This window comes from Nerophis ophidion, linkage group LG21 (assembly GCF_033978795.1).
Source record: "Nerophis ophidion isolate RoL-2023_Sa linkage group LG21, RoL_Noph_v1.0, whole genome shotgun sequence".
NCBI classification, from domain to species: Eukaryota; Metazoa; Chordata; class Actinopteri; order Syngnathiformes; family Syngnathidae; genus Nerophis; species Nerophis ophidion.
The window spans coordinates 45863083-45876276 of record NC_084631.1 but is presented as its reverse complement, the minus strand read 5'-3'; the positions used below and the strand labels follow the sequence as shown (position 1 = coordinate 45876276).

General features: G+C 36.1%; 1 long non-coding RNA gene across 2 annotated transcripts; it reads left to right on the top strand.

Moving 5' to 3' along the window:
• The first annotated feature begins 923 nt into the window (after positions 1 to 923).
• On the top strand, positions 924 to 9311 carry LOC133539516 (uncharacterized). 2 transcript variants are annotated; one of them, XR_009803418.1, is made up of 4 exons: positions 924 to 1024; positions 6980 to 7046; positions 8602 to 8775; positions 8845 to 9311. It is a non-coding gene; the product is annotated as an uncharacterized LOC133539516 (long non-coding RNA). The 2 variants fall into 2 exon arrangements; XR_009803417.1 differs by having other exon boundaries at positions 8602 to 9311.
• The last annotated feature ends 3883 nt before the right edge of the window (positions 9312 to 13194 follow it).

Sequence of the window (13194 nt, the reverse complement as noted above, 5' to 3'; positions counted from 1 at the left end):
TTGATTGATAAATGTGTATCTATATGTGTGTGTATATATATATATATATATATATATATATATATATGTGTGTGTATATATGTGTATGTGTGTGTGTGTGTATATATATACATACACAAATGTGTATATACACACATATAAATATGTGTGTGTATATATATATATATATATATATATATATATATATATACACACACGTATATATATGTATACACACACATGCACATGTATATATATGTGTGTGTATACATCCATCCATCCATTTTCTACTGCTTATTCATATCTGTATGTATATATATATATACACGTGTATATATATATATATATATGTATACACACATATATATGTATACACATATATATGTGTGTAAACATACATCCATCCATTTCTATCGCTTATTCATGTGTATGTATATATACACATATATATACATATGTGTGTGTATATATATATATGTACACACACATATATACGTATGTATATATATATATATATATATATATATAAAAATATGTATATATATATATATGTATACGTATATATATGTATATACACACACACATATATATAGATATGTATATGTATACACATATATATGTATATATATATATGTATACAGACACATATGTACACACACACATATATATATGTACACACACACATATATATATGTACACACACACACACACACATATATATATATATATATATATATATATATATATATATATATATATATATATATATATATATATATACACATATATAAAAGCAACCACATATTTATAAAAATATCACTAGTGCAGAAATCTGCCTTTAACGCTGCTATCATGTTTATTTGCGCTGTAAACAAGCCCCGCCCACTCCGCCCGTGTCGGGTCCTTTTCATGCTGGTTTGGTAACACTCGTGTCACGTGATTTCAAAACTGACGTCTCATTGGCTGGTTCCCACGCAGGCGCGATTTATGCAAAAGAAGCCCATTTTTCCACGCTGATTTGCTTTTGTCCAACACATCTGCGGAGGTGAGTAGTAACGTGCGACATTTACTCCGTTACATGCACTTACGTCACTTTGAAAACAAAAATGTACTCGTCAGAGTAGTTTTACTGCAACATACTTTTTGTGCTGATAGTTGTCTTACATAATGGCGCCACTAGATGACGCGCTAGCATAAAGCAGCAGGTGTATGTCATTAGCTGATGGCGTGTTTGGGAATGATCAAATAATTGTCTTGCATTTGTTTTCACTGAAAACAGAAGACTTTTTACTTTGACTTGAGTAGTATTGTGAAGAAGAAACCCTGCTTTATTTCCCTTCCGTGTACTTACATCAGAATTATCAACCATTAGGCCAGGGGAGTCCAAACTTTTTCCACTGAGGGCCGCACAGGGAAAAATAGAAGTATGCGGGGGCCATTTTGATATTTGTCATTTTCAAACCATAACAAAATACCGTATTTCCTGGAATTGCCGCCGGGGCGATAATTCATTTAAAGCCTCTTCTCACTCCTGCGCTTACCAAAGGCATACGGTAAAAGTAAGCATGCGCTAATTATTTTAAAACCTCTTTCACTCCGGCACTTACCAAAGGCATGCAGTAAAAATAGGACTGTGATGTAAGCTTGGACCTTAAATCCTACTGAATAGCTGTTCATCTTCTTCCCTTTATGCGATTTCAAATGACCGTTATTGAAATCAGCCTCCTCCATTTTGAAAATGATGACAGGGGAAGTGTCACCAGTTTGACCAGGCGGTAATACTAAGCATGCACTAATTATTTTGCGAAGGCAGTAATTCAAGGCAGGCGCATACTATATGTCCTGCGGCAATTCAAGGAAATACGGTATATAGATTTTTAAAAATTATTTTACCTTTATGGGTCCCGAGGACCATAAAGGGTCTCAGTTAATAACATGTTAAAAATAAGTCAAAGTTTTATATTTTATTTAATGCTTACAGTAAATCTTTATATCAACATTAAAAAAAAAAAAAGGTTTTATGGCATTTCTGTCAAAAACGTCTTTGTTTTTTTAATAGTAAAACAGAAATATGCAGTATTTAGTAATTAGAGCCCTAAAAGATCAATAATTCAGGACACCATTGATTTGAATTCTTTATTATTTTGGAGTCATCACAGTGAAAAGATAAATAAAATACCAGTAAATATATTTGGGATCAAAAAGGTGCCCCACTCAGAAAGTGATACATTTTTATTAGGTTTTTTTTTTTATAACTTAAGTTACGAGATCAACTTCAGATATATCTGTTGATTTTACATTTGAACTATTATTTTGTTTGTTTTATGCTCTTTTGTCAAAGAAAACTTGGTTTTTATATGGCAACTGCACAATATATGCAATATTTACCACATAAAACATTTTAAAGTGAATATTTTGAACTAATTGTAGCTTTGAAAATAATTAATTATAACATGGCTTTTTTTTTGTCATTATTTTTTGTTTAGAGCAATGGCAAAAAATACTTTAAATTGTATTTATTTACTAGCAAGCTGGTCTCGCTTTGATCGGCATTTTTAATTCTAAGAGAGACAAAACTCAAATAGAATTAAAAAATCCAAGAAAATATTTTAAAGATTTGGTCTTCACTTGTTTATAAATTCATTTATTTTTTACTTTGCTTTTAAATAAATTCATTTATTTTTTTTACTTTGCTTCTTATAACTTTCTGAAAGACGATTTTAGAGAAAAAATACAACCTTAAAAATGATTTTAGGATTTTTAAACACATATACCTTTTAAATTCTTTCCTGAAAATTGAAATCAATGTTCAAATAAATGTATTATTTTTTATTGTAAATAATAATAAATACATTTTAATTTAATTCTCCATTTTAGCTTCTGTTTTTTACAAGGAAAAATATTTGTGAAATATTTCTTCACACTTATTATGATTGAAATTCCCCAAAAATTATTCTGGCAAATCTCGAAAATCTGTAGAATCCAATTTAAATCTTATTTCAAAGTCTTGAATTTCTTTTTTAAAAATGTTGTTCTGGAAAATCTAGAAGAAATAATGATTTGTCTTTGTTAGAAATATAGCTTGACAGGGAAGGTTTTTTCCCATTTAAATTCATTAAAAGCAGATGTTGTATTCTTACAAGAAACACATCTCTGTAAAGACAACCAACACAAACTTCAAACAAGCTGGATATCTCAGGTTTATCACGCACCCTTTACTTCACAAGCTAGAGGTGGAGCTATTTTATTTCATAAAAATGTGCCTTTCATACTTACATCAAAAATAATTGACCCTAATGGAAGATTTATTTTATTGAATGGTCATATTACATCCTAGCCAGTAACTTTTTGGAATATCTATGGACCAAACACTGATGACTCCAACTTTTATCATGGAGTCTTTGGTCTACTTCCTGATGATAGCTCCTCTCATATCTACATTGGTGGTGATTTTAACTGCCTTTTGGACCCCACTTTAGATAGATTGTCAACTAAATCTCATGTCATTGCTAACTCAACTAAAACTATTAATAATCTTATGAGATCAAGAAATATCATAGACATATGGAGAGTAAAACACCCTAATAAAAGGGAGCATTCATTTTACTCCGCTGTACACAATTCCTACACGAGAATTGATTACTTTTTAGTGGAAGCCTCTGCCCTCTCCAATGTCAGTAATCCTGAGTACCATAGTAGAATCATCTCAGATCACAGTCCTGGGAGTTTGCAGATTCAAATTGATCTCCTTAAAATCCAACAAAAATGGAGATTTAATCCACAACTATTATTATCTGAAGATTTTAAAGAGTATATAAACAAGATTATCCAAGATTTTATTGAGGTGAATGATAACGGAGAGGTCTCAGACTCCACATTGTGGGAAGCTCTTAAAGCTACTGTGAGAGGATATATCATTTCATTTGAAACCTCAAAACAAAGAGAAACAAGAAAAAGGCAGAGAGAATTAGAAAAAGAAATGGAAAAAATTCATATAAATTCTCTTTTGCAGTCTGATTACAATAAGATGCTGGAACTGAAAAATGAATACAACTCTCTTCTTCTTCATGGGGAAGTATCTAAACTCCTGCTGAAAAATAAACAAAAACATTTTGAAATATCCGATAAACCACAAAAACTTCTATCTAGACAGCTCAAAGGAGATCAAGCCAAAGCTGCTATTCACAAAATATGCTCAAAAACAGGTGAAACATGTACAGATCTAAAGGATATCAATAATGTCTTCAAAGACTTTTATTCAGAATGATATCAATCTAATGCAGCTATATCGGTTAATGATTTCAATGATTTTTTTACCACATTAAACTTACCTCAACTGAGTCCAAATCATCAGAATTCTTTAGACAACACTATTTCAACTGAAGAACTGCAAAAAGCACTGAAATCTTTCTCCTTGAATAAAAGCCCTGGTCCAGATGGATTTGGTGCGGAGTTTTATCAAGCTTTCAGTGAAATACTATCCCCTATAATACTTAGAATGTTAAATGATTCTTTTGTGAACAACAAACTTCCAAGTTCTTTGTATGAAGCCCATATATGTATAATACCAAAAAAGGGAAAAAATCCACTTGATCCAGCCAATTCTAGACCTATCTCCCTGCTCAATTTAGACCATAAGATTCTAACTAAGGTACTCGCAACCACATAACAGAAATGATTCATCCAGATCAGGTGGGTTTCATCCCGGACAGACCTTCTTTTGGCAATGTACGGAGATTACTGAACGTATTGTACTCTGACTGCACAGGAAACAAAAAGGCTGCCGTCCTGACTCTGGATGCTCATAAAGCTTTTGATTCAATTGAGTGGGCTTATCTTTTTCATGTTCCCAAATTATTTGGATTGGGAGAACATTTCATAAAATGGGTTCAAATCATTTATTCTGCACCAAAATCATATGTCATAACTAATAATGTAATATCGGATAGTTTTGAATTACACCGCGGAGTGAGACAGAGTGACTGCCTTTCGCCCTTACTCTTCAATTTGGCCCTCGAACCACTGGCTATTGGTTTAAGAATGAAGTCTAATATTAAAGGATTTTCAGTGGGCTCATCAGAGAGTCTCATCTCACTTTATGCAGATGATGTACTTGTTACACTTACTGAGCCAGAAGTTGCACTACCACTTCTTTTAGAATATGTAGACTCTTTTGGTAGAATATCTGGTTATAAAATAAACTGGTCCAAAAGTGAGCTTATGTTCCTAGGAGATCATGTTGAGATCAGTCAAAATCCAGTTAAAGTCGCAGAAAATTACATATCCTATCTTGGCTTAAAAATATCTCAAAATGATGAATCATTACTAAAGTTGAACTTTATTGAAGCCTTTGAGAGACTGAAAGTGTGTATTGAGTATTGGAAGACCCTACCTCTCTCTATGTTAGGCAAGGTGAATGCTATCAAAATGATCACCTTGCCAAAATGTATTTATCTTTTTTAAAATTGACCAATTGTAATTGCTGTAGATTTTTTCCAAAAACTTGAATCTTTAGTTCTAGATTTTGTGTGGGGATGTAAAAAACGCAGAATATCCAAAAAGCACTTATTTAGATCTACAGAGGAAGGGGGACTGGATCTTCCAATGTTCAAAAAATATTATTGGGCATCAAATCTGAACGCATTGACCTATTGGAAGATGGGGTCCCCAAATAATGAATCTCTTAATTCTGCTCCCTTATGGCTGAAATTGGAACTGCAGTCATTAGTGAAACCTTATACATCATTGCTATCGCTACTTTTGACTAAACCAGTCTCTTCAATTAAATCAATACGTCATAGTGTTGTAGTACGAAATTCTATCAAAATTCTTTCTCAAATTAAAAAACAATTGAATATTTCCAATGTAACTATGTATTCACCAATATATCACAATCATGCATTTATTCCATCGATAACAGATACAACATTTTTTGACTGGTACTCAAATGGAATTAAATGCATCAAAGACATTTATGTCGAGGAAAGTCTTGTGTCATTTGAGCAATTGCGAATCAAATTTAATTTGTCCCAATTCAGTTGGTTTTGCTATTTGCAGGTAAAAACATTTATCAAAGAAAACATTTCAAAGTCTCAGCTGGTAAATGAAAAACATCCTCTTTTAGAAGTATTAAATTTACCACCCACAAGTAAAAAGTCTATCGCTAAATTTGTCAGCTGCTTCATTATGTCCATGACATCAGCAGACAGTGTTAAAAGAGCATGGGAACAGGAACTAAGAACAACAATACCCAATCAGCAATGGGAACAGACACTCTCTCAAATTCACAAGTGCTCAATTAACAGCAGACATAGGCTCATACAGTTTAAAGTGATTCATCCTTTTTACTATTCGAAAGTTTTATTACACACATTTTATCCTGATACATCTCCACTTTGTGATAAATGTAAATCTGCTGAAGGATCATTGTCTCACTCCTTTTGGGGATGTCCAATTATTCAATCATTTTGGTCCAGCATTTTCTTTTTTTACTCGGGGGTATATCAGAGACAAATTGTCCCTGATAGGGATATGATCTTATTTGGGTGGTCTTCAGAAACACAAAAGCTTCCAAAACATATTAGAAGTGTGTTGCTGCTTGGGACGGTTTTGGCCAAAAGACTCATTCTCAGAGACTGGAATAGTCTATCTGCACCCAACTTCAGGAACTGCTTAAATGAACTTGTGAATGTAATGACTCTTGAAAAAATAAGATTTATAAACTCTACAAATATGAACAAATGGGAATTAACCTGGAAACCTTTACTGACATATATTGAAGCATAACTTATAGACATTTAAAGAAAAACTAAACTGCCATCTTATTGTAGTTGTATTCCTTTTTTATCTTTATTGTTATTATCTTTTGTACTGATTCAACACTACACTTGTTTTTCTTGTGTCACTTCTGATATGGTTTTGTCATGGTTTACTTGCTTTTTTGTTCAGTTTTTTTTGTATTGATCAAGCCCTGTAACTTTTCCTTTTTTTCCCCTCTAAGTGTGTACGGTGGACAGGCCCTCGGGAGGTGATCTTGTGAACACTTGCTGAGGATCCTTGATGCCGAGGTATGTTCATCCATTTTGCTGTGATCTGGATAGCCTGCTGATCGTGAGCCGCAGCAGGATGGATGGATATATGTATATATATATGTGTGTGTGTATGTGTATATATATATATATATACAATATTTGGGTATATTTTCTAATAATGTCTGTACTGTAAACCTTGAGTTGTTAAAGTTCATGTGCACCTCTCTCCTCAAGTGTGTATGTGTGTGTGTATGAGTGGATGTGACTGTTTGTCATTTTAACTGTAAAATCAAATCAAATATATTTGCACAAAAAAAAAAGTAAGATTAAATATTTCAAATAAGGGTGATATTTGCTTCTTTTCTGTCTGATAAGATCATTCTTCTCACTAAGCAGATTTGATGTTAGTGTTTCACTTGTTTTAAGGGTTTTGCTCCTAAATGATCTCAGTAAGATATTACAGCTTGTTGCTGAGATGTTATAGAATAGAATAAAATACAATAGAATGGACTTTATTGTCATTATATTTGCATAGAACGAGATTAAGGACTCCAACTTAAGGTGCGGTAGTGGAAACAAATATGGGCACGAGAGGTAATAAAGGAAAAACTATCAATTGAAATAAACAGACTACAATCCAATAAAAATAAGAAGCAATCCTGTACAATATACAAAACACTATAGAAATACAAAATACTGTACAATATACAGAACAAGACAAGAGTACCAAAGTAATAAATAATAATCAGTGTCGGACGTATTGCACTTGAAGGGAATAAGCGGTAGAAAATGGATGGATGGGTAGTATTGCACAGTAGGGTATTAGGGTAGGATATTGTATAGGGGTGAATTATTATTATTATTATTATTATTATTAAGTTAGAGTTCAACATGGTGACAGCTCTGGGAAAGAAGCTGTCTCTGAGTCTGTTTGTTCTGGCTCTGATGCACCTGAAGCGCCTGCCCGATGGTAGCAGGTGGAACAGGTGGAAGCCGGGGTGTGTGCTGTCCTTGGTGATGCTTTTTGCTTTGTTGAGGTACCGGGAGTTATGTCAATCCTTCAAGGAGGGCAGGGGGCAGCCGATGATTTTTTGTGGAGACTTGATGACCCTCTGAATCGCCTGTTTGTCTGCTTCGGTGCAGCTGGCGTACCACACTCTTATGACCTATATTGAGTAAAACATGCTTGAAACTAGAATATCAACTGTTGCAAATCTGTGTCATCAGCACAAGTAGAAAACTGCTTTTTTAAAGTAAAAAATGTCTTACTTCAAGCATGAAAAAAAAAATCATGATGCCGAACGCATATCGTTACGTCAAGATAATGGCCTTAGCGTTTACTTCATGTAAGAATACTCTTCAACATATTGAGGAAAAAGGTCTCTTTTTTTCTACCAAGAAAAGTGCACTTGTTATTAGTGAGAATATACTTATTTTAAGGTATTTTTTGGTCCATAGAGGTTTGCTAATTTGACCTGTTTTGGAAAGTCTTGACAAGATAAACCTTCTTCTTTTATTGGCAGATAATATTGCTAAATACCCCTAATTTTAGTTTGTTTTTTCCTCGTTTTTGAACACTGACTTATTGCAGTGCAGGATGTTTCCTACCAGTTTGAAGCCATGTCTGAAGGGTTCCGAGGTGGAATGTTCTGCGCTGGCCGATGGCGGCGTCGGGGGGGGGGGGCACTGCACCGCATGCCCATGGTGACGAGGAAACAGCTGACGCAGGCAACAACGGCATAGACCAACATCTGAAGGATGACAGGTGAACATTTATTTTTACCTTGAGATCCTTTAATCAGCTATTCAGTAATTCTATATAACTCACCAAAAGTGGGAGTTGTGCCGTGCGAGCGATCTTTGGAGACGCCATGTTGGCGATGAGGATGCCCAGCGGGTTGGCTGTGGAGGAACAGCGGGCTAAAGATGATCACCTCCATGTCAAGTGTCTCCCATAAAATTGCTCATAGACACCTTGTAACTCACTTGGTCTGCCAGAGCATAAGACCATGTAGCAGGAAGGGATCAGTGTTGCCAACGTAACCACTTTCTTGCTATATTGCGTAATCAGACCTCTTTTTCCAAAAAGTGACTCATCCATTGGAAAGACTTTTGTAGACCATGAATGCATGTGACCAGCGAGTGCATCTGTGGGCCCCTCCCACATCTAAAATCACTCTAGGGATGTAACCATGAATGGTATTAATGATAACCGCGGTAAAACACCCCACAGTTAGTATTACCATTTTAAAGGGCGGTACAGCTTGGTTGGTAGAGCGGCCGTGCCAGCAACTTGAGGGTTCCAGGTTCGATCCCCGCTTGCGCCATCCTGGTCCAGTGGTTCTCGAATAATAGGACCTCTTTAAATACTTGACAGTTTGAAGCAGTTTTCAATAGAAGTAGTGAATTCAATAATGAATTAATGTTTTAAAATATACAATATATATTTACATATGTAATAATATTGACCAATATTCTTGTAAATTTATAGTGAATTTAAAAGTACATTTGTTAATTGTGGAACTGTGACAACACTCATTCTAAACATGAATGTTTTGCATTTCATGTTTTTTTACAGCCATTTATGCAAAATATTGGATTATTCCAAGGCAAACCACCGCCGCCAACAAATACACTATATTGCCAAAAGTATCTGGCCACCTGCCTTGACTCACATATGAACTTGAAGGGCCATATCATTCCTAACCCATAGCGTTCAATATGATGTGGGTCCACCTTTTGCAGCTATTACAGCTTCAACTTTTCTGGGAAGGCTGTCCACAAGGTTGCCGAGCGTCTTTATAGGAATTTTCCACCATTCTTCCAAAAGCGCATTGGGGAGGTCACACACTGATGTTGGTGGAGAAGGCCTGGCTCTCAGTCTCCATTCTAATTCATCCCAAAGGTGTTCTATTGGGTTCAGGTCAGGACTCTGTGCAGGCCAGTCAAGTTCAGCTGCATCAGACTCTGTCATCCATGCCTTTATGGCCCTTGCTTTGTGCAGTGGTGCACAATCATGTTAGGAGCGTGGAATTGTCCAAAAGGTTTTGGTATCCTGGAGTATTCAAAGTTCCTTTCACTGGAACTAAGGGGCCAAGCCCAACTCCTGAAAACCAACACCGCACCGTCATTTCTCCGCTGACCCCTCTCTGTCAGTTTACATGGTCTACTAATTGGTGGCTGAGTTGATGTTGTTCCCAAACTCTTCCATTTTCTTATAATAAAGCCGACAGTTGACTTTGGAATATTTAGGAGCGAGGAAATTTCGCCACTGGATTTGTTGCAAAGGTGGCGTCCAATGACAGTTCCACGCTGGAAATCACTGAGAGCGGCCCATTCTTTCACAAATGTTTGTAAAAACAGTCTCCATGCCTAAGTGCTTGATTCTATACACCTGCGGCCATTTCAACATGTTATTACTTCAACAATTCTCCACCGATTGAGAAATTGTCCAAGACATCAATAAATTTAGATTAGATACTACTTTATTTATTCCTTCAGGAGAGTAAATGCCTTGGCAGAAGACACCTCCTGATTAAATGTAAAACTACAAAGAGCAGACTGCCAAAGATGCCTATACCGCAGGATTTCTTATTTTTCAAATAATCATCAAATGTCGCCGTTGACATCAGTGATGCTATTCGGACCAGAAATTATATATTTAGTAAGTAGAGCGAATAAAGAAGGAGACCGGGCAACAGCTGCCCTGCCCTGCCCTGCCCTTTCCTGTAGGGAATTTTAATGTCCAGCAGATGTCAGTATTTAGTGACACAGGATCAATACAGTTTATAAATGTGTCAAAAGGATGTGCAACGCCTCATCAACCCATCACTAACAATCACACAGGTCAGGTAATGTCAAGACTTTAATCTACACTGGACATAGGCAGTCTTCTTTACTGTCAAAGACTTTTTGACAAATCAATCAAACAGAACCCCCAGTCAAATGACAAATTCAGTATTACTTTTCAACAGACATTTATTTAATCTTGTTGTTTGTGGTCTGGACATTTGACACAGGAATTTAACTTTTCCACACACCATCCTGAATCACGGTTTCAATCGTAGTCCATGTTAACTACCAAACCGTAACTTAAAAGGGTTGGTTGAACAACAATAAGGACTAGCAGGTGATTGCTAATGTTGCTAATAGGCACAGTACTCATGGACTAAGTTTTGGGGAAATTCCTATTGAAATCAATGGGACATCCTTCAAAGTTCCACTTATTCCATCTGATTCCAACTGTTCCAACTTCAAAATTTTCAGACTCTTCAGGAATCGTGTGCTTGATTTCAACAATGCTAAAATAATTCCGGGATTCCAGTTCATCATCAGCATTGGGGCAATCACACGCAATTCCTTCAGGAATTGCCTCATCTAGTTTTTAATGTTTAATAAAAAATAAAAATAATGATAAAAAAAGATACAATACAACATTTCGAAGTTTTAACTTATTCAAACCATTCCACCTTCGACTCATTGCACCATTCTGGAAATTCAAACTCCCCCTTTTCCTTGTCAAAAAAAGTTGAGGATTTTCCAGAATTCCTGCTTTTCCGAAGCCCTATTTCCACCCTTTTTCTGGCGACTACACCTTCCACATTTTTCAACGCGTTTTAACTGTTCCACCGTCGAAGCTTTCTTCTGCATAGGAAGTTGAAGAATTGTCTGTTTTCCCGAAATTCCGTATTACCATTTGTCATTTCAACATGTTATTACTTCAACAATTCTCCACCGATTGAAAAATTGTCCAAGACATCAATAAATTTAGATTAGATACTACTTTATTTATTCCTTCAGGAGAGTAAATGCCTTGGCAGAAGACACCTCCTGCCAAAGATGCCTATACCGCAGGATTTTTAATTTTTCAAATGATCATCAAATGTTGCCGTTGACATCAGTGATGCTATTTGGAACAGAAATGATATATTTAGTAAGTAGAAAGAAAACACAAGGAGCCCGGGCAACGGGCACCAGCATGCATGGGCTGCCCGGCCGCCGGGCACCAGCATGCATGGGCTGCCCGGCCGCCGGGCAGCCCATGCATGCTGTGCCCTCCGGGCAACAGCAGCGAGGGGCTGCCCGGCCGCAGACTGGCTGCGTAGTCCTTATAGCTGTTCTACCAACCTTTTTAAGTAACGGTTGGGTAGTTAACATGGGTGCCAATTGCCTCGTACCTTAGTAGCTGTTTAGCCAACCCTTTTAAGTTACGGTTTTAAGAAGTACCAAGTGTTGAAACCGTGGGTCAGAATGGTGTGTGTAAAAGCAAAATGCCTGTGTCAGTCTCCCAGCATTGGAGCGTTCGTATACAATTCCTTCAGGAATGGCCTCATTTACTTTTAAATGTTTAATAAAAAAGGAAAATATCTATAAATAAAGATACAACAATATAATGGTTCCACATTTTTTTAACCTATTACAGCATTTTGGAAAGTCCAGGATTTTCCAAAATTCTTGCTTCTACAAAGTCTTTGCAGCGATTACTCTTTTCACAGTTTTCAACATGTTACAACTTTCAGAGTCCAAGGGTTTTGCTATTAATAGAACATTAACGGTCTACTTCACTGTTTGGGCAACACATCAAAATCACCAGTCGATGGTAAAACCAATATCGAATGTCACATTTTAATAGAGCATTCGTCAAAAAGTTTGCTTTCACAATTTTACTATCAGGGAGACTGACAAGGGCATTTAGCTTTTCCACACACCATCCTGACTCACGGTTTCAACGATTGGTACTTGTTAAAACTGTAACTTAAAATGGTTTGCTGAACAGCTATCAAGGTTCGATGCAATAGGCGCCCATGTTAACTACCCAACCGTAACTTAAAAAGGTTGGTTGAGCAGGTATAAAGACTATGCGGCCAGATTCCCAGGTGACTGGGCATTTCATTGCTACTGTTGCCCAGAGGGCACAGTATGCATGGACTGCCTGTGCAATATCTCTATTCCTGGTTATTCTGAACGATAATTAGTGGGAGACCCGACAACACTGATGCATCGACATCTGCGTCGAACTCAATGTACCAAACACTGTGTCGGTGTGCAGTAACAGCTAATCCTTTCGATAGCTCAGTTGATAAAGTGGAAAGCTGTATTAGCTTATGCTGAGTTCTTTAGGACACTGGTTCAAATCCAGCTCGATGGATCACTCATTACGTTTTTACCATGAATTGATTAACGT